The 22,817-nt window shown below is 36.1% G+C and overlaps 1 non-coding gene across 1 annotated transcript; it reads right to left on the reverse strand.

The window, feature by feature from the left end:
* Positions 1 to 16,680: 16,680 nt before the first annotated feature.
* LOC136380234 (small nucleolar RNA SNORA31) lies at positions 16,681 to 16,809 on the reverse strand. Its single transcript, XR_010746908.1, has one exon. It is a non-coding gene; the product is annotated as a small nucleolar RNA SNORA31 (small nucleolar RNA).
* Positions 16,810 to 22,817: the final 6,008 nt, after the last annotated feature.

Raw genomic sequence — 22,817 nt, forward strand, 5'->3', positions numbered from 1 at the left:
TTCTTTATTGTACTTTTGGTTTTTATTCATTAGTTTGTACTCTTAACTTTCTTCCTTATGTTTTCTTTGTGCTTAATGTTATTTTCCTAATATTCAAAGATGAAAACTTAAATCGTGATATCTAGCCTTTTTTGTTTCAAGTATGTGCCTATAAAGTCAAAGGTTTTTCTTTTATGTCAGTTATAGCTGCATACTATGAGTTTTAATATTGCCACATTTTGTATGCTATTCAAAATATTTTGTAATTTACATTGTGATTTATTAATTGACCCATGAGTTATTTTTGGCTAATATGCAAACAACAGAGATTTTTACATTATTTTTGTAAGTATAGTATGTAGAATTTTTTTTTTTTTGAGAGAGAGAATTTTAATAAGAATTTATTTGAGCCAAACTGACCACATATGCCAGGGAGCAAGATTTCAAATGTTCTTTTTATATGTATGTGTATATATAATATATATATAAATATATGTGTGTGTGTGTTATATATTTAAGATTTTATTTATTGATTTTTTATTTTCTTTCTTTTTTTTAAAGATTAAAAAAAATTTATTATTGATTTCAGAGAGAGAAAGGAGGATAGGAAAGGAAACATCAACTCATTGTAGTTGTTTCCTGTTTGTGCCTTGACCAGGCAAGCCTGGGGTTTTGAACCAGCAACTTCTGCGTTCCTGGTCAATGCTTTATCCACTGTGCCACCACAGGTCATCTTGTCACATATTATTCTAGTGAACTCACTCTGTATTATTTTTAATACTTTGAAACATTAAAATAAAATTTGTTAATTAAGTAGTTCAAACCCCTATTTGTACTGATTTTTGTCTGCTTATTCTGTCAGTTACTGAGAGAAAGTTTTAAATCTCTCACCTTGACACATCTTACTCTCTCTCTCTCCTTGTATATATATCAAGATTGTGTTATTAGGTACACAATTATAATTTTTATTCTATTTATTTCTAATAATGCTTTTGCCTTAATGTTTACTTTGCCTAGTATTATAAAGTAACATTAGGTAAATTTTGCTGTTAGCTTAGTATATCTTTTTCCAAATTTTTTTAACATTTCTGTATATTATGTTTAAGTGTGACTTATGAAATATTTTTATCAAATATGAAATATGCAGTCAGTTTACAGGTAATTTATCACATACTTTTAAGTTTAAATTTGCCATGTTGTTCCTTGTTTTTTGTTTGCTGTATTCTATTGTTTTCTTCCTTTTTTGTTGTCTTTTTATTTTAAAAATTTTTATTATTGTTTTCTTTTTTATTGAGAGAGAGAGACAGACAGGAAAGGAGAGAGATGAGAAGCATCAACTCATTGTTGTAGCACTTTAGTTGTTCATTGATTACTTTCTCATACATGCCTTGACCAACTGAGTGACCCCTTGCTTAAGTCCACAATCTTGGGCTGGAGTTAGTGACTATTGGGTCATGTCTCTGATCCCATGCTCAAGCCAGTGAGCCCGCGATCAAGTGGATGAGCCTGTGCTCAAATCTTGACCTCAGAATTTCAAACCTGGATCCTTAGCATCCCAGGCCGACACTCTATCCACTGCACCACCACCTGGTCAGGCTTCTTTTAAATCAGTTCATTTTTTCAATTATTTTATTTTCCCATCTAAATATTAACTTATTAGTTATAAATTATTTTTCTGATTTTTAGTTTATGATCTCAGCATAAATTCTTATATTATTGGTTCTGACTTTTAATCATCATTTTGTCAATTTCTCAGAAAATGTGAGGATTTAAGGTCACTTAAATTTCATATTTCTCTGAATTCAGTTTTTTTGGTATTATCAATATTTTAATTTTATATATATTTAAAACCCCACATTATAATACCATTATCATTTTAAACTATCACTGTTTGTATAATTTGTATTTTTATACTGTTGATATTTTATACTATTTACCTACAAAGTTATCCTTACTGTTAATTTTTTTCCTATTTACATTTGTCTAGAATAATTTCCTTGCATTTTTGTTTATGATCATTTTCCTTTTCCCCAAAGGAAAACTTTTAGTATATATTTTAGTGCATGCTTGTTGCTAATGAATTTTCTCACTATTTATTAAATAATATTCATTTTATGTTTATTTTTGAAAGATATTTTCACTTGGTATATAATTTCAGATTGTGAGTTTTACTTTTTAATACTTTTATAATGTCATTTTCTTGTCTTCTGATTTTCCTCATTTCCTTTAAAGAGCTATCTTATTAGTCTTTTACTTCATTGAAAAGAATATGTCTGATTTTCCAGATGATAATTTTTTTGTGTGTGTGAGAGGAGAGGATATAGTGACTCAGACTCCCACATGCACCCCAACCGGGATCCAACTGGCAACCTCCAATTAGCCAATGCTCAAGTACAGAGCTATTTTTAGCACCTGAGGCTGATGTGCTTCAATGGATCTATCAGCTGTACTCAGTGCCTGGGGACCATGCTCAAACTAATCAAGCCACCGGCTGTGGGAGAGGAAGAGGTAGAGTAGGGAGAGGGATAAGAATGGAGAAGCAGATGGTTGTTGATCCTGTGTGCCTTGACTGGGAATCAAACCCAAGATGTCCGTATGCTGGGCCAATGATCTATCCACTGACCTACCAGCCAGGACCTCCAAATGCTTTTAACATTTTCTTCCTGCCTTTCTTTTTCTTTTTTTTCCCAAGTAGTTTTCCACTGATGTGTCTAAGAGTGCTTTTGTGTTTATTCTGCCTGAGAAATATTGAGCCTTTTGAATCTGTGTAGTAATTTCTTTCATCTGTTTTAGAAAATACTTAAATCTTTTTTCTGTTTATTTCATCTGTTGGGCTATTTTTTTTTTTCTTTTACATAATTTGACCTTATTCTTGGCCTAATTAAATGGTAATTTTGGATCAAATAGTTAACAGTTAAATAAAAACTATTGCATCTTTATATTTTTTTCTGGAAAGTAGTTTATTTTCTTTTTGATCACAAATAGATTACAGGTAGATCATCTCAATTCTAGAAGGGGCTGTGATAATTGAAAGCTCAGTTTCAATCCTTTGAGTACTGGGCTATTTCCAGTTTCCCCTTCTCCTAACCACGTCATGCATTATGTAATCTTTTGTTTCTCTTCTTTCATTGGTTTTCTAGAAGTTAATGTTAATTTTCATGCTCAAATACAATAACTATGTTGATTTTTCTTTGTATATTTTTTGTTCCTATAACAAATATTTATTTGTAATTTGTCTTACTGTAGCTATATCTATTATTATAAGGATTCATGTCTACACTTTAGAATTTATTCATTCATCATTTATTATTAACTTCCTACACTCTTTGGGGCACAGATTCAGCTCTCTCTAAATAGGCCTATGGATACAAATTTCGCATTTCCCGACTTAAAGGAGCTTACAATCAAATATCAGGGGAATAAGAGACAGAAAGATGACTAGAATAATAGAGACTGGAAAGCTTATATAACAGGGCAGGAACCATGTGCTGTAGGAATACAAACAAAGAGAACACCAGGGTGGCATTTGAATGGATGGACACTTGAAGAATGGGCAGAAAAGGGTCATTATTTCAGGCTAAGATAACAACTTGAATAAAGGTCTAAGGAGATAAATAGGGTATTTGGGAGAAGAGCGTGGTGAAGAATGGGATAAACAATGTGGAGGATATTGTAGGAGTGAGCTGGGAATGAGTAAGGCTGATTTCAAAACTAGTTTGTGAGATTCTTAAGCCAGTGATTCTGTTGCTAGAAATAAGACTAATTGTTATTCTTTGGTAATCTTAAGATCTGTGCTGGTTCTGTAATTATCTTCCAAGAGATGTGTTTACTAAGTAAAAATCAAGAAACAACTGCTGCCTTCAGGGCTAAAAGTAACCAAGGAGAGAGCAACACACCTGCCTTTTCAGCCACCAATACTAATATTTTACTTTCTTGGGCTTTGAATGGTAAGCTGAAGCCTTGAGTTGGAATGAAATGTAGGCCGCTCTAGGGTGATGATTCAGGCTGACTGTTAGACTTGCAAAACTGAATGTGGGTGGTTTTGTTGTGTAATCTTTTGCCTTAATCTTTCTGCCTTTAATGAAGTGCTTTGACGGTCTCTTTATGTGTATGCCTATTAGCAGTATGACATGCACAGAGTTTCTTAATGGAACCTCATCAAATTTAAAGTCATGATTAAAAAATTGTTTGCCTTAGGTTAAAAAAGTCCTACTTTGTTGTAGAAGAAAATGAGAGAAAAAAGAAAGAGAAAAAGAAAGAGCAATAAGTAAAGCCAGGTTAAACAGTTGGTAGTATTTTATTTTGGGAATTTGAAGTCCAGAAAATAAAATAATTTAATTTGCTTTTCATTTTAAGTGAATTTAGCTATAAAATTTAATGTAAATAGCTAATGTTCACATGCAGTGTTAAGAGAAGAAACTCTGACATAAAGGTCAAAAACATATCTGTTACTAAACAATAATTAAATAAAAAATTAAGTGTTTTATTTATCATTTTGAAACTCAGACCTTTTCCCAAATAGAATGTTATCACTTCAATTGTATCTCAACATTTCAGTCAATATTCTTCCACAAAAACATTAACTGAGTATTTACTATACACTAGGTTCTCTGCTAGTTTCCAGAGATAGTACAAGCACAAATATTACGGTACATGCACAATTCCTGATCTTTTAAAGATTATAGAGTCTAGTGAGGATCAAGAGACAGTTGTCAAATAATCACACATATTAAAAATATTATTCTGCCTTGTCTGAGTAGTTCATGGGTTTAGAAGTGTCGTCCTCATACACCAAAGTTGCAGGTTTGATCCCTGGTTGAGGCACATACAAGAATCACCCGATGAAGGCATAAATAAGTAGAACATCAAATTGATCTTTCTTTTTCTGTTTCTCTCTCTAAGATCAATGAAATAAAATTAAAAAGAAAGAGAAAAAATTATTCCAAATATAAGCAAGAAGAAGTATTGTATGAGAGCCAACAATAAAGGCTTGCAAATATTACCTATATTATTTGCGGACCTCAGAAGGGAACTGGTACTGTGAGCTGCGTGTTACTGTGGACAGAAGAAGTCTTAGAGTTAGTTTGTTGTTAAGATAGTTAAGGCTTTTGCATCATGTCCTGCAAAGCCAAGGGCTTCTAAGGGGTCCCTGAAGTTTGGTCTGTTCTACTTCTCCCTTGACTAGCACCTTCTCTAGTCCTTTGCTTTCCTCCAATTCATGTCCATGGCACTGCCAGAAAGTTTATCCTAAAACTCAATTCCTACAGTGCCTCACTTTTCCCCAGTGGCTTCTGAAGTTCCTCCTTTCCAGGGTTGGATCTCTTTGCTCCGTGGCAGACAGGGGCCTCCATGATATTCCCAGGCTTCAAACCAGTCTTACCAGGTTTGCTTGCATCACTCTTCTCCACACCCCATGCAGCCCAAGATCCAGAATCAGCTAATATTTTATAGCAGAATCATTCACTTTCCTGAAACAAGCATGTGTTATTTCCTTTTTCTGGGAAGCATTCCCCACCTTTTTCACTTGGATACTCCCCATTTATTCCATAATATCAAGGTCAAATGTGACTTCTTCCCTAAAGCTTTCTCTTACCCCATAAGTCAGTTAGTCATTTCTTTTTCCATGATTCCTCAACAGTTTGTAATAGTTACCTTTCATCATCTTGTACTGTAACTGTTTAGTTTTGTTTTATTTCATACTTTGATTTAGGAACTTTCTGAGGGTGAGGACTAGGCCTGATCTTACTTTAGCTCTGTCCAAGTGGGCACCTAATACCATATTTACACATATTAATATATGATTGTGGAAAGAAAGCAGAGACCTAAAGGCTTTGATGTCTGCCTTTTTTATTTGCTAGTAAATGATAATCCTTCATATATTTCCTAAAGCTTGATGGTTATTAAAAGCAAAACTTTTAGGGACAGATTATGGAGTTCTTTGATATTAGGTTCAAAACTGGCTCCTAGATCATATGGAAACTGCATAAATTATAAAATAATGCCATTTTCTTAAGACTTTTACTTCTACCAATTGGAAACTTGGCATTATATTCCAATTTTGTTAAAAGAGAACACTTTTTTTCAGCTGCCCACAATTGTTGTCATAATATACAAGTATGTAATAAATCTATAGTAATGGTCACAAGTTTCAATGCAGTGATCAACCTGCATTGACTGTATGAAGTGAGATTTTGGAAAGAAAATACACTTTTCATTATAAAGAATAATGGATTACTGTTTTAAGAAAAAAATAATATTACAAAGTGATCTAATAGACACCGTGATTATTATCATTATCAACATCAAATGCCTACTAAATATCTATAATATATAATAAGCCTTGGGAAAGACAAGAAACCACAAGGTATAATTGATTTCTTCTCCATCTGAATGTTTAGAACACATTATCTCTTGTTTCTTAGAGTTTATTATTCATATCTATTTTTAATTAGTTATTCTATTTTTTAAAATCAGAATCTTCTAGGGCTTAGCATTACTATTGGACTTAATTTTAAGCCAATGAGTTACTTTTGGTATTGGTTTCATACACAAAACGACCAGTAGAGGTAAGTGGAGGAATCTATATTGACTTCCAAGTTGATGAAATGGGCAGAGGAGGAGAAGTTCCTGTCACTTATAAAAATAATTATGATAGAATAACATTTTATTCCCATGATCATTTTTTTCCTGGAAATTTAGCTATATGTCTATATACATGCCTACTCAAATCTGTAGTTTTTTGAGACTTACTGACTCAGCAGAGCTAAATTTCATGATAGAGTTAGAAAATAATTTGCTGGTGTTTGTCTGGTTTTAGTTATACATTTTTGAAGGTAAATTAGAGGATTTAGACTGAGACAAAAAATATTTAAAAGAAGATGATAGTTGGCTTCCTTAACCCATAGAAGTGTTTCTTTTCTTTTTTTCACTTGGAGAGAAAGAGCCATGGTATTAAAGAGATGAGAATATAGGGACTGATGGACATTAAAGAGAAGAGCCAGGCTCCCTGCTCTAAGAACAAAGACTGAGAAAGTAACAAGGCTTTAATATGGACATAGTTTTGTTTTCAAGGAGGGCCCCACAACAGAGGTGCGACTTGAACTTGGCTTTGAGGAAAACATAACACTTAGGCAAATAAATAAATAATGACTTGGCAGTAAAATTGTGCGTGGTGTTTGAGAGTCAGTGAAGACTAGTTGCATTATAGCAGATGACTCCATTGTGTGGGAACATAGGTAAGACACGTTGATGAGATCTGCCAGGTTCAGGGGACAGGAGGCATTGAGCACTCAGCTAAGAATTGAACTTCAGTCTGTAGTCAGTGAAGAGTCATCAGAGGTGTATGAATGGAGGACCTTTCTGTGAAATGAGATACATCAAATAATTTCTGCCCTAGCCAGGTAGCTCAGTTGATTAGAGTATCCCATGTGTCAAGGTTGCAGGTTCAACCCTGGTCAGGACACATGCAAGAATCAGCCAATGAGTGCATAAATCAATGTTTCTTTCTCTCTCTCCTTTTTTCTCTCTCTAAAACGTTTTAAAAAAAATTTCCCACAGTGTATGATTGTGCTTTTAGCAAACCAGGCAGGCTTTTTATATTATCTTAGAACAGTTACTTTGATGGGAGATCTTACACCCCAAAAAGGCAAAAAAACTGAAGCTACAGACTAGAAATCTACAAAATAGGGGAACTGTAAATTAAAAATATTCTGATGGTGTGTCTGCAGACTTATCTTTACATTAGAGATAGCTTTTGTAGTATTGTTTTGCAAATGTTAAAGATCATGACTGCTACTGTCTGAAGAATGATAGCACATGAATGAATGAATAACCAGTGTTTATTATTAGTATTTAGTTTGCTCATCGAGCTTGAGCATTATGTGAGATTCAGAGCTGTTTCTCGAGAATGATTTGCATAGGTGTTCCTGTGCCCTATGGAGCACACGGGGAAGAGAATACTCTTTTTTAAACATAACTCAGATTTGTCACTGTCTGTTCAGAACTTTCCACTTTCCACTAAGATCAAGTAAAAGTCACACTGTTTACCATGGGTTACTTAGCTCTATGTGATCTGGTCTGGTCTCAGACACTCTGACTTTATCTTCTAGTACTCACAACTGGCTTCACCCCATTGTAGCTCCACTGGTTTCTCCCTGTTTCTTTAACATGTCAAGTATATTCTCATTCAAGACCTTAAGCTCTTACTATAAACTCTTCCCAGAACACTACTCAGATTTTTCTTGGCTTACTCCTCATTCAGGTCTCTGCTCAATTGTTCTTCCCAGAGAACACAGATGTTCAAGTCCAAAGAGGGTTTTGGGAAATATGCCTAATAGAATGCTATTAGGTTAAGATCTAGATACCCTCAGAAAAAAAGTATTTTGGTTTATTGTTTGTTTTCAGATTGAATAATTTTTTATTAGATATGTCTCCCAAATTTTGGTATATTTTACTACCAATAGTCTGTGTTTGTGGCTATGTTTGGAGGAGCCCTTTATTGGAAAGCACGAATAGCTTAGAAGAACCTGGGTGTTTATGGACTCTTTGGAGAGGCTTTTACCAATGACTCATAGGTACAGGATTATGAACATTCAAGCTCTTTCAGCTTAAGTTGGGACCTTTCTGAGGCAACTTGACAGTCCAGAGTTTACCTTCAAATCCAAGCTGGAGCTGCTTCTTCTAGGACTTTGATACTGTATCCTTGCTTGCTTGGTATTTTCTCCTTTCCTTTTCTAATTTACCTACTCTTTTGCTATTTCTACTTGGAATACTTTGTCAACAAATCAATTGTACATTATGAATTTTTGTTTCTGGGTCTGATAGTGGGGAATCTAACCTAAATCAGTGAATCATCTAGTTCTCTGTACAAAAGAGAATACATTGGTTACACTTCATTTACCTCTTGATCAGCATCCATGCCTATCTCTCCATTTACGTTCTTCCCAGACTTGTAAATACGAGATTCTTTTTCACTGGAGCCAAGTACTAGGGAGGACTTACTGCAAAGGAATAGCATTTTGCAGCAAGATCACCTGAGATTTGTACAGATTCTAGTTTTTTGCTTCATGGAGCTCAAGCATAGATTTGACCTAACTCATTTCCTCCTCACATTCCTGGCTGGTTGACAAGAGCAGGAAGGAAGAAGCTGAGTCACTAAGGCTTAATTCACTTGTCTATTTCTTGGCCCCTAAAGCTGGCTTTAATTGAAGAAGCTTTCAGTGGGATTAGCTTTGCTGTAAAAAAGCAAGCTGGGTCTCCTTTCAAGGTAGGCCCTTGGCTGTATTGGGGCAGTATTAATATTTCAGGCCTTTGAAGAATAAAGGTGTGTTTCCAGTTTTGATGGACTGTCTCTCCAGTTGGGCCCACAGAAGTCACCTTCCCCTGTGTCATCTCTGTCTCTGCAATAGAAATCCTCTAGGAGTAGTGTATGGATGCAGTGGCACAGTTACCGCATCAGATGACTGGAGCAGGCCCTCTGCCCTCAGGCCCAGGTGGGGTTCTGGACACTCATGAGGCTTAGAGAAGCACAGACTTGTCTTTGTACCACATGTGACCTGCATAGTGAAGGCAGGTTGCAGGCCTCACTTAATAGTCTAGGGAATAATTTTCACTGTCAGGACTGTACTAGTCAGTGTACTGTATACTTAGCTCCAGCCAAACTGGAGCATGCTTGGCACAAGAAAAGCAGAGAAGCATTTAGAAATAGTATTACCATGGAGTGCTCAGCAGAATCTTGCAATGGATATGAAGAAGACACCCAGAAGGCACCCCAGATCAATCACTGACTTGCTTTGTGACTTTTGAATACTTGACTGAAATTACTTGGGCTATAGTGTCCCTGTCTATAGAAAAAAGTTGTCCCTATGAAGTCACCACTGCAAGTATTCTATGATTTAGTCATTCTCTCAGTAGTATCCAGTGTTTCTCTGCTCATCGGATGGTTCCTCTGAGCTTGTGCAGGAGACTGAACCACTCTTTGTATGACATTTACCCCAAGGCCTCAGAGTTCTGCTCTTCCCTTCACATCTTGGCAAGTATAAAAACTTCAAGTTACTCCATGGGTAATGGAAAATTTTCCTAAATATTTTGGTAGGTGTTGGTCCCACTAGCAAGTTTTAAATATTTAAGTGAGTTGTGGAGCATCAGGAAAACCGACTTTTCTAAAATTGTGCAATTTTTTTCCAAGGCAAAAATTCCTAAAGTAGATGTAATGGCCTCTCCTTACTGGCTTTTAGTCATATATGAATGTGACATTGTAGATTCCCATTCATGTCCTTAGTTTAACTAAGCCATGTGTATTGGCTGGCTTCCCACTTTGACATGCAAATTATGATTTTGCTTGTGATTTTCATCACACAAAATAGTCCAAATGTTGCTGCTTCTCTGATGGTGCCTCAGATCTTTCTAACCAAAAGCACCTTTACTCCCTCAAGTCTTTCCCAAGTAGTTCATATTGCAATCTCACTCTGAAACACACACACATACACACACACACACACGTGTATGTATTAAGGTATTCTTTGTTGACACTAAATCTTTTTCTCTGTAAAAGGAAACATGTCTCTGGTAAACTGATGATCAATCAAATTATATATAATTTTTTCTTCAGAAATTAAATTTAATGGTGTGACTTTGATCAATAAGAGTAGATAGGTTTTTGGTAAATGTTTCTATAGCATTTGAACTGTTGATTGTGTTTTGTGCCCATCAACCAAAGTCAAATCACTTTTCATCACTGTATATTTGTCCCTCTTTACACCTTCCCCCCCTTTTTTTTCTCCAATAGGATAAGGAAAATGTTCATATTATGCATCACAACAATTAAAATTATTTTTTTGCATTCAAAAAAACCCTAAAATTTAAAAAATTAATTTTTAAAATTATTTTAAATATTATTTTTAAATTACTATTAGTTAAAATTAGTTTTTAAAAATTAAAAAAAAATTAAATTCAACTGACTTGTTAGAGGTCATCCTTACTGTGTCATGAAAACAGGAATACAACTAATGCTACAGAATCATTCTCACTGTGGATAATCAATAATATTTTGTTGTGGAGGTAATGTTTGAGTTAATTTTTCCCTCAAAGATATTTACTGAGATGGGTGATGGTGGGGTCAAGGCATTGTACTGAAGAAAACAGCATGAAAAATGCACAGAAGCATGACAATTCAAGCACTCAACAATTAGTTCTTGAGTGACTACTACATTGGAATTCTTCAGTGAACAGTGCAAAGAACCCTACCTAGTAAAGATGACATTTAAGCATCTTGTTGAGTAGTGAAATTTGTGCATGACATTAGTCTTAAAGAGTAAACCAAAGACAGACTGAAGATAGGATTTATCCTATTGCCAATGGCCTTTAAAAGAATATCCCTCAATAAGGCAGTGAATATTGGAGGTAATCTGGGACTGACAGATTCTGGAACTGCTGAGCACAAGACTACAGGCTTTTGATTCCTAAATGTGTATTATACAGCTCAAGGGGAGTGATCCACTAAAAATTTACTTGTGAATTTGGAGGTAATAGTACCATGGAAAAGAGTTCTGAAGTGGAATGTAAAGATTTGGTGTGATTCTTTTTTTTTTTTTTTTTTTTAATTTTTTTATTTTATTTATTCATTTTTAGAGAGGAGAGAGAAAGGGAGAGAGAGAGAGAGACAGAGAGGGAGAGAGAGGAGAGAGAGACAGAGAGAGAGAAGAGGGAGGAGCTGGAAGCATCAACTCCCATATGTGCCTTGACCAGGCAAGCCCAGGGTTTCGAACCGGCGACCTCAGCATTTCCAGGTTGACATTTTATCCACTGCACCACCACAGGTCAGGCTGGTGTGATTCTTGAGTCAACCACTAACTAGCTTTTTATTATTTATTTATTTATTTATTTATTTATTTGTATTTTTATGAAGTTAGAAACAGGAAGGCAGTCAGACAGACTCTCGCATGCGCCCGACCAGGATCCACCTGGCATGCCCACCAGGGGGTGATGCTCCGCCCATCTGGGGCATTGCTATTGCAACCAGAGCCATTCTAGCACCTGAGGCAGAGGCCATGGAGTCATCCTCAACCCCCGGGCCAACTTTGCTCCAATGGAGCATTGACTGTGGGAGGGGAAGAGAGAGACAGAGAGGAAGGAGAGGGGTGGAGATGCACATGGGTGCTTCTCCTGTGTGCCCTGGCCGGGAATTGAACCTGGGACTTCTGCACACCAGGCTGACGCTCTACCACTGAGCCAACTGGCCAGGGCCCTAACTAGCTTTTTAAACTGAAGCATGTATGTAAGTGGTCATAAGCTCAGCTCCCTCAACTCTAAAGTAAGATTGGGAAAGATTAAGACCTACATGTCATATCCAAGAATTTATATAATTTTTTTTCTTGGTAGGTTATTTTTTTTAATCTACTATGAATACAGTAAGTCCCTGAGTTACAAACATCCAATTTACATACATATGAATGGAGGACCATAAATGCTATTGATAATCCACTGCAGTTGAATATCAGTGAAAATGATATCATACAGTTATTCAGCTCCCATAGCAAAAAACTAACCAATGAAGAAACCTTATGGAACAAGAGCAGTAATGATGGCATTTAGGGAAGAAACAGGGACCTAGAAACTCCAAAACTAAAAACGTTTTATATAAAAGAGTTATTTTATGCTTTTTATCTCATTGAGCAGGAATGGCAAAATTAGAGATTCTGATACAGAGAGGTTCACAAATATTTACTGTACAGTTACTGAAGGCCTGCGATACTACAGGGCCATTTATAATGAGAAGATGAAAAGCTCTGTACAATCCTCCCTTGATGACTATGTCAAGAAACTGACTCCGGCAACAGAATCAAACCCTGACTCTCTACACCAATCCCATCTCTCCAACAAGTCTATCGTCTTCTATATCATCCAAGATTGCTTAAGGTTATATTTTAAAATGTTTATATTTATATGCATAGAAAGGTAAAAATAAATACAATGCTAAGACAAACATCTGTCTTAAGTTGCATTTAATAGGTGCCTGTTCCAACTTACATACAAATTCAACTTAAGAAAAAACATGCAGAACCTATCTCGTTCATAACTTGGGACTGTCTCTAATCTAAAAAACTGTCACTTCTTTTCTTTTGTGTTAACTTTGTCTCTTCTATTTACTAAGAGGTTAGAAGAGGATGCCTCAGCCAGGAAAAGGCATGGTATAGAGGGATAAAGTCATGGAAAATACCTATAGCTGTTGCACAAATCTTTGCTTTTACCCCAGAGATTTCCATTAGCACCCCCCACAGGTTTTCTCTTAAGTGTTATTAATTCTCATGGCCTTTTAATTTTAGCTATGTAATGTTAGTATGTAGTGAAGTCCTTGTTGTCTTCCTTAATGGTGGACTATGTCATGTAGAACTATGTTCCTAGAATTTTAATAGTAGAAGAAAACTTCTGCTCTCTTAGAGATGAGAAGAGTTGAGCCCTACATGTCTTGTACAAGGATTCATATAAATTCATAGTAGAGGGAAGATGAGGATCTGGGATCTGAACTCTCCAGTTCGGGTTGCTCCCATGATGTACAGTAGAGCTCCTCCCATTTCTATCTCTGTTATCTCCTCATTATCTTGAATTTGAATTTCCTCATGCCTCTGAAGTTAATATGTAAAGAGAAAGACTGTGTCTTTCTTCCAATGTGTGGAAGAGTGTTTCTGAGAGAAACTTGTCTGCAAAACTTTGAGACTGAGACTAGGAGTTTTAACCAGGTAAGTTCCCAGGGTTTACTTATGATAGAGATATAGAAGTCTTCACACACACACACACACACACACACACACACACAAATTAATAAAATAAAATTAACACTTAGAGACTACTGAGTATGTTCTAGGCTTTTTAAAAATGCTTTGCAGGTATTAACTCATCTAGTTCTCACAACAAAGAGTAATGAGGTACCCCATTCTACATATGAGGTAAACTAGGCAAAGAGAAGTTCAGTAATTTTTACAGGGCCACCAGCTGGTCAGTGGTGAAATCTAGATAAGAATGTAAGGAGTCAGAGTGTAGAGCTTAAGCTCTCATTCACTCTTTTATTCAACATATATTTCCTCTATATACTCTTCAAAGCAAAACCCTGCCTTCCCTGTAGTGCGGGAGACATGATATAAAATCAATAGGCCCTGGCATTTTCGGGCTCTGGGAGATTATCCAACATAAAGGACACTTGACTCAGTCCCTGTCAGAGGGTGCTAGGATTAAAGCAAAAATTCTGTCTTGGGTCAAGAGCACCTCAGTTTTCCAAAAGAAAATTTTGATAGGCAATAGAGCTGTCTAGATACACATTTTTTTCCCCTTAAAAAATTGTGTAGGCAGAGATGTTGGTAATTCTTAACCCAGGCACCACAATGAACATTCAAAAACATGAATGTTTTGAATGTTTTGCATTCAAAAACAAAAAAAACAAAAAAAAACCCAAAAAAGATTACAGAGTAGAGGCAGCAGAAGGTGATTTGTTTAGCACCAAAAGCAAAAGCGTAATAGTCATAATTGGTTTTAGTACCCCTATTGTGTGGATTCCAAGAGTATTTATGGCAAAAGAGAGAGATAATTTGTTGCTGAATAAAGCAAGGGAGTATATAAAGTAAAACAAATAGAAGGTAAGAGAAAGATCTACTTGTAAGCAGCACCCAATAGTATTTATTGCCAAGTTCCACTGAGAAAGACCGAATAACAAGAACAAGAACAGGGCCTTGCTGTGGCACAGAAAAGAAACTTCTTCTAAGAAAAGGCTCAGTTTTGTTTCACCAAGTATGACAGGAAGGTCAGGACCAACTGGTTTCTCATTGCTATTGGCCAGGGGGATGTAGCTCTGCTATGAGATGCAAGACAGTCTTACTTCCTGCCTGAAACTTGTTTCCTGATCAATAAAATGAGGAACTTAGACTAGATGACTCCCAAATTCTTGTTAGTTTGCGCTTCCAAGATCATATTGTGGTGTCTTTCTCAACCCTGAGTTTCCCACAGTGCCTTCCACAGACCAGAAAATATCAAGAGAAGCTGAGCAACCCTTTGGACAAGAAGCACAAAGGGAACCTTCATAACACCAAAGCCCACGTGCTACCTCTGTGCAGGCCTTTGTTAAGCTCGGTCTGCCTCATCAGATTCTCACACTTGCCCAAATTTACCACCTCTGGTTTCCTCACCATGTATGCACCCAATTCATTCAACATGAGGAGGAGAGCATGGTATTACACAAGAGTCACACAGAAATAATTGGAGTAGAGTTCATAAGAACATAATCTCTCAGCCAAGAAACAGGGGAAGCTCCTCCTTAGGGAAGGAAAAAAGTGCATTACAGCCTGGGAGAGAGGCAGAAATTCAGCACTGCTGCCACCTTCACCAAGGGAGGTCAAAGTGTTATGGAGGCTGTGGTGATGAGCAAAGCCTGTGGTATTGTATCCAGGACAAGAAGTAATGAGGCTAAGGAGATGAAAGATGGAGGGGAGGAGGCAGCCAAGCAGCATCTCGTAAATAAGATTTTATATGAGGGAAGGAGAAAAGCAGTGTCTGAAAAGACAGAACTCCCATTGATTGCCAAATGCTGATTGAACACGAGCCAGCCATGGGACAATACAATGCCTTGCGCTGAGCCTTGGTGAGACTGCACTTTGACATGACTTCCTGTTCTGCATGTGACACTTGAAGGTATCACTGTTTTGAGGGTGAGGGTCAATCAGAATAAGGAGGCAGGAAACTACCTCCAGGACATGACTAGAGACTCCTGGCAAAGTGCAAATAACCCTGATGCCCTATCCACCATAGAGCCAATTACCACTTACCTGGAAACATCAAGTTTGAGTGGAGAATGGAATAGCATGTGAATGTCTTTGGTAGAGAGGAAGAGAAGGAAACAGGCAAGAAATTAATATTGCTGTGAGTCTGTGCCTCTTATAAGTCAACCGGTTATGGTGAAACACCTTAGGGTCCCTGAAGAAGAAAAAGATGTTGAGATACTGCTATCTCAAAAGTAGTAATAGAAGAAAACATACAAATGCATACCCACACATTTCCCAGCGGCCTAAAAATCATTTTTAACACGAGGTGCTACATTCCTTAAGGCTTCTCCTTCCTGAATGATGTCCACAAAGGAAATTTCCTAGAACATTTTTTTTACGATCTTTATGTTGTATATTTACAAATACCAGGATCTGTCCTAGTATACCAAACCTATTGGCACCTTGATGCCACTATAATTCCAGAATTCTTATGAACAACTGTTCTGACCAATAACCAACAGGCACTTGGCAAGAGGCCCAGTGGAATGACACAGCAGAATTTCTATTCATTTTACAGCCCAGAATCTGGCAAGGGGTTGATCTTTGTGTCCTTTCCCCCTTTCACTCTCATTTAAATTCTGGCATTTCTGTATCTTAGGCATTATAAATACTTTCAAGAGCTTTCTTTAACTTTTACTCATTAGTGGAGCTGAGTAGTATTAGGAAGATATTGGTAAATTGGAGAAGAATTGGATACAGCTGATACAAACTTGGCTAAAAAATTGGTAGAGTAGAATGATTAACTTAGAGAACTTAGTACCTAGAGTTTAGGGATATAAAACTATTATGCCAAGTCATCATACTTCTCTTCTAGATAAACTGTAATATTCCCAAAATTATAGTGCAATTGTCAGATGAGTTAAAATTGCCACACACAAAAAAATGTTTTTTCTGCAGATGTAGTCCCTTCTTTAATCCAGGTTGCCACAAAGACAAAGAGAAAGCACAGGGATTCTTTCTTTCGCATCCTAGTGCAAACCAAAAGAACAACATCGAATTGTTCAAGGCCTATCAGCAGATGCAGTGAAATTCTTACTTTACTGTTGTTCCCTAAGCCAAGCTCTCTTTGTTAAAAATTTCTTTCCCTCTTTTGGCCCCTGTGTATCTAACTTTTACTCGAATTACAAAATGCTTTACCTTCAAAATCCTAGGCCTAAAATTCTGATCAGAATCACAAAAGAGAAAGTTACCTGCCAGTACTTGCCACCCACTTGGCACCTAGATTCAGGACTAGTGTGAGGAGTTACAAATCTCATAAATTTCAAGCACACACCCAACTTGGCTCTAAAAGCATCAGTTTAAACTGCCAGTTTGAACTACTCTTATCTGAGTATGCCATACATATTTGAATTTTGAGATTGTAATTTGCCTTAAAACTATAACCTCATATCTATTGATATATTGGCTTATGTCATCCTTTGGGTCTCTCCTAAAAATATTGTCATGACACTAATAAGTTAGGAGTTCACACCCCTCATTTTACAGATGCTAAAATGTGCAAGGGATTAAACATCTGGCCATAGTCACTGCACTCTTTACCATCCAGTGTTCTTTCCACTCTGCCTCTTTGTATTTCCATGAAAATTTATACATCTGTATAACCATTTTTAGAATGAGTCTTAAGCACCAAGTGAAAACACAGTGTTGATCAAGTTAAAAATATAGTAGACACTAAGGTTTTTATGCGTGCAAAGAAGATGCTGGGAAATCTATACTAAAGACTGAAAGTATCCTATACTCTAGTTTACTTAGAGAACTGCAAACTATGAAAGAGAAAGCATCATGGAAGAGAGAATGAACACCACTGCATGCCAGTTTGTAGGTGCCTTGACTCAGATCACATGTATCTTTCTTGGTCGCGAAGGCTCTAGTGCGTACTCACCTGATCATGTACAACCCTTTATTCCATTACTATTTTTTGCTACCAGGAGTGACTTATAAGTCACTAAAATCCGTTGGTTACCTTCCTAAATAATCCAAAAGGTATAGACAAAAGCAGAAATATGATCTCTGGATCTCAGGTGTCCTACGAAAATTTTAGATTATTCATGCATGTTTAATTGACATTGTCTTTCATGTTCTGTAACTATTGATGCTGGGTAAGTTATTCTAATAACTAACAGTGTAAAAGGAAAAAAAGTCATTACCCATTATCATCTGCATATAATTAATTTTTTATTTTAAATGTTTTATTTTTATTGATTTTAGAGAGAGAGAAAGGGAGAGGGAGGGAGAGAGAGAGAGAAAGAGACAGCAATTTTGATCTGTTCCTGTATGTGCTTTGACTGGTGGTCGAACTGGCAACTTCTGCACTTCAGGACAACGCTCCAACCATGTTATCCATCCAGGGCTAATTAATCCTTTAAAAATGTTGTATTAATTTTGTGAATAAAAGAGAATAAAAAGGTAGCAAAAAATTATCAGCAATTTTAATAAGAATTTAAGTATCGTAAACCCAGATTTTGTTTTTTTGTTTTCAGATGTACATATATACAGGCAAAATGGGAAATATCCTCTGAATGCAATTAACTTCTCATGGACTATCGTGTGATCTGACACATAGCCATCTTGTAGATATTTATTTCAAATATGTTCCAGTTTATTATTACTTCTGAATGTTTATCTTGCATTTGCATTATCAATATGCAATAACTAAAAGTTTTGGTACATTTAATGGCTTATAATTTTGTTGAACAAATGATCAGCATATTCTTTGCTCCAAAGTTGAAAAATATTTTTATTTTTACATTAATAAGTGCCAATTCAATGAGTTCAATTTCTACATAATCTATTTTCTTCTTATTATCTTTGATACGTTTGTCCAACATTTGTCTACTTGTGAAGCAAATTGGGTAAATTTTGGTACAAAAGAATCAGTAAAGAATACTGTCACATGTTCTTACAGAAGAATACTGTCACAGGTTCTTGTCTCATAAATTTAAATGGTGAAATTCTACTTGTTGAATGATTAAGTATTAAACGGAACCATATATCCTTTTTTATTTGACAGCTGTATTGCTCAACCATTGAGCGCTTTGGTGGAGAAAAGTCATCTAGACTATCATTGCAAGAAGACTCAGTCTGAGATTTTGGGCAATGCATTTCACCATCATTATCAGAGTCCAAAGTGGCACTGTCTACTTATATTCATTTTCAGATTTAACAATTTTGAAATACCTTTCTCTGTCAATTTTAATTTATTTGCCATTATCAATAGAAAATTTTTAAAAAATCTGAATTTTTACCAAAAACCAAAATAAGACTATAAAAATAAATGTCTCATGTTATTTTATACCTTCATGAAAGATGATGCAATATTTTTGGACCACATGGTAAGAAAACTGGATAATTTTAAATAGTAAACTTATTCATCAGCCTTCTAAGATTCTTATTGTATTATAATTCTAGGCCAATTTTCTAATAGAACTAAAATAAAAGCCACATATATAATTAAAAAAATTTTAGTTGGCACATAAAATATAAAAAGAACCAGTTAAAATGAATTTTCATATTTTATTTCATCTGTGGTATTATCTCTTAACTTGTAAGCCATTGTAAGATGATCAATAAGCCATTTATATTATTTTTATTTTAAGTCTCTGAAATCTAATGTGAATTTTGCACTTATAGCACATCTCAATTTGGAATAGCTACATTTCAGGTGCAGAGTAGTCACATTTAAATAGTGGCTACCATATTAGCACAGTGTTGGAAATTTCACTATTCTTCTTTTTTCTAAAACTCTAACTTTTGTTTTTGGCTCATTGAAATTGGTTGATAAGTAAAGATAATTCCTAGAGGTAAGAAGAGAAAATGTCTCAAAGTATGGAAAAATAAAACCATTAATTTTCCATTCTGCATTTTAGATTTGTACAAAATGTCTGTTAGACCCTATGATAATTGCAAAAAAATTTTTTTTTCTTTTTTTTTAAGTAGTTTTGGAACTCTTAAAACAATAATAAGGGAACAAACAAGCTGATTAAATTATGGGCAAAGATCTTACCATACACCTCACTAAAAAAGATATACAGATGAAAAGTAAGTATATGAAAAGATGCTCCAAATATGTTATCAGGAAAATGAAAATTAAAATAAGATACTACTACATACTTATTAGAATTGCCAGAGTCCAGAACACTGACAATATCAAAGGTGGCGAGGATGTGGAGCAACAGGACTTCTTATTCATTGCTGATGGTAATGCAAAATGGCACAGCCACTTTGGATGACAATTTTTCAGTTTCTTACAACACAAAACATACTCTTTTTTTTTTTTTTGAAGCTGGAAACGGGGAGAGACAGACAGACTCCCGCATGCGCCCGACCGGGATCCACCCGGCACGCCCACCAGGGGCAACGCTCTGCCCACCAGGGGGCGATGCTCGTCGCTCTGCCGCGACCAGAGCCACTCTAGCGCCTGGGGCAGTGGCCAAGGAGCCATCCCCAGCGCCCGGGCCATCCTTGCTCCAATGGAGCCCTGGCTGCGGGAGGGGAAGAGAGAGACAGAGAGGAAGGAGGGGGTGGGGGTGGAGAAGCAAATGGGTGCCTCTCCTATGTGCCCTGGCCAGGAATCGAACCCGGGTCCCCCGCACGCCAGGCCGACGCTCCACCGCTGAGCCAACCGGCCAGGGCCTAACACAAAACATATTCTTACCATACAATCCAGCAATCATTGTCCTGGATATTTACCCCAAAAGAAGTTAAAACAATATGCCCACAAAAAACTTGTGTACAGATATTTATTGCAACTTTATTCACAATTGTCTGAATTTGAAAGCCACCAAGATGTCTTTCAGTGGGTGAACAGACAAATTAACTGGTACATCAAGACAATGGCATATTATTCAACACTAAAAAGCAATAAGCTATTAAGCCATGAAATAAAGTTAAATGAATACTATTAAGTGAAAGAAACCCATCTGAGAATATCACATACTGTATGATTCTAGATATAAGACACTCTGGAAAAGGCAAAACCAATAAGCAGGTAAAGGATTGCTAGAGAGTGAAAGCAGTTGCCAGGAGTTTTGGGGAGGGTTGAATAGGTGGAGCACAGTGGGTTTGTTAGGCATTGAAACTGTTTTGTATGTTACTATAATGGTGGATACATGCTATGCTGGGATTCAGACTGTTTGCACCGGTTCGGCAGAACTGATACCTAATTTTCTGTTGAGTTTGACAAACTGGTTGTTAAAATGGCACTTGTAATCAGGGTTCTCTTTCAGGTGGGCGCCTGGGCAGCTGCCCAATGTGGAAATCACAAATTTACATTCCTTACTCTTTTTTAATGTTCATCTGCGCAACAACATATTCTAAGCACCTGTAGTAATGTTCATTCTGTCCATAGGTGAAAAAAATTGCAAGTGAGGGTGACAATCAAGAAGTAACATGGAAATAAATAACAGTTTTGTTTTTTGTCAGGTATTATCTAATATTTTTAATATTTTAAAATTCTTTCTTATAACATAACCTAGTTTTGTGTATCTCTTTTATTCTTCTTATTTAAGTATTAAATGCATGAAATAATAAACTACTCTTTGGTATACCTTTTTTTATACTTAATACAGTCATTAGGGCAGAGACCTAGTTGTTAAATTATTTGAATCCTACCACTGGATACATGTCATTATATATTTGTCCAAACTCAAAGAATGTACAACACCAAGAGTAAATTGTAGTGTAAACTGTGGACTTTGTGTAATAATGATATGTCATTGTAGGTTTCTCAATTGTAACAAATGTACAGCTCTGTGGGGATGTTGATAATGAGTGAGGCTAGACATGTGTGGAGTCAGAGGCTTTATGGAAAATCTCTGTATTATCCTCTCAATTTTGGTATGAACCTAAAATTACTTTTTAAAAAGTCTTAAAAGTTTTTTCTTCTTTTCCAAATGAGAGGAGGGGAGACAGAGAGACAGACTTCTGTATTTACCCCAACCAGGGTCAATTTGGTGACCCCCATCTGGGGCCATGCTCACAACCAAGCTATTTTTAGCATCTGAGGCTGGGGTTCCATGGAGCCATCCTCAGCACCTGGGACCAACTTGCTTGAACTAATCAAGCCATGGTGGCAGAAGGAGAAGAGACAAAGAGAAGGGGGAGGGGAAGATGTGGAGAAGCAGATGGTCGCTTCTCCTGTGTGCCCTGACTGAGAATTGAACCTGGGACTTGCACATGCTGGGCAAATGCTCTACTACTGAGCCAACTGGCCATGCCAAGTCTTAAAGTGCTTTTTAAAAAGTATTTTTGCACTTCAAAAGACCTCTGAGAGAATAAAAGTCACAAAGTACCAGATCATACAAATGGTTAGAACTACTCTTTAAAAGAAATAAAAAACTATAGTTGAATCTAAAGTAACTTAAAAGTACATTGAGGACTATCCACTTTCATTGCTTTTTATTTTTCTTTTTATGGCACCATTGTATCAACCATTTTATTTTTGAGGGAATCCATCATCTATATATTAAGAAATAAGAAATGGAATATTTTGGCACCCCTAATTTAAGTTGAACCTGCCATGTCTATATAAAGAAATATATTCATATAGATGACATTTATAAATAGAAAAACAAACTGATATTTTTAAATAGGGCAACTTATACACAATTTTATTCTATAAAGATATTTACAAATCTAAGGTATTAAATTGCTTTCAAGCCATCTAATGATAATTTATAAAGAATGAGCTTTTCATTTCTTTAATAAAATCATTAAACCATTTTGACAGTATTTTATTGACTGAATCAATGTATATAACTGAAAGGTGATATTTAACACTGAATTTATAGATCAACATGCCCAGAGCCCATTGTCTGCACTGTTGTTCTCACACAACAAGGGTAATCTGGATTCCAGTGCCAAAGTGATGAGCTGATCATCAGATCTTCACTGAGTACCTAATTAAGACATCGAACTATTTAATCTCTGTTTGAAAGCAGATTTATTCCAACCTCAGCCAAAGTACTAAATTTGTGAGAATCTCATATATCAAATAAACTATCTTTCTGGTCTTTTCTGCTTCACAGATTGGCT

Source organism: Saccopteryx leptura, chromosome 8 (assembly GCF_036850995.1).
Source record: "Saccopteryx leptura isolate mSacLep1 chromosome 8, mSacLep1_pri_phased_curated, whole genome shotgun sequence".
NCBI lineage: Eukaryota > Metazoa > Chordata > Mammalia > Chiroptera > Emballonuridae > Saccopteryx > Saccopteryx leptura.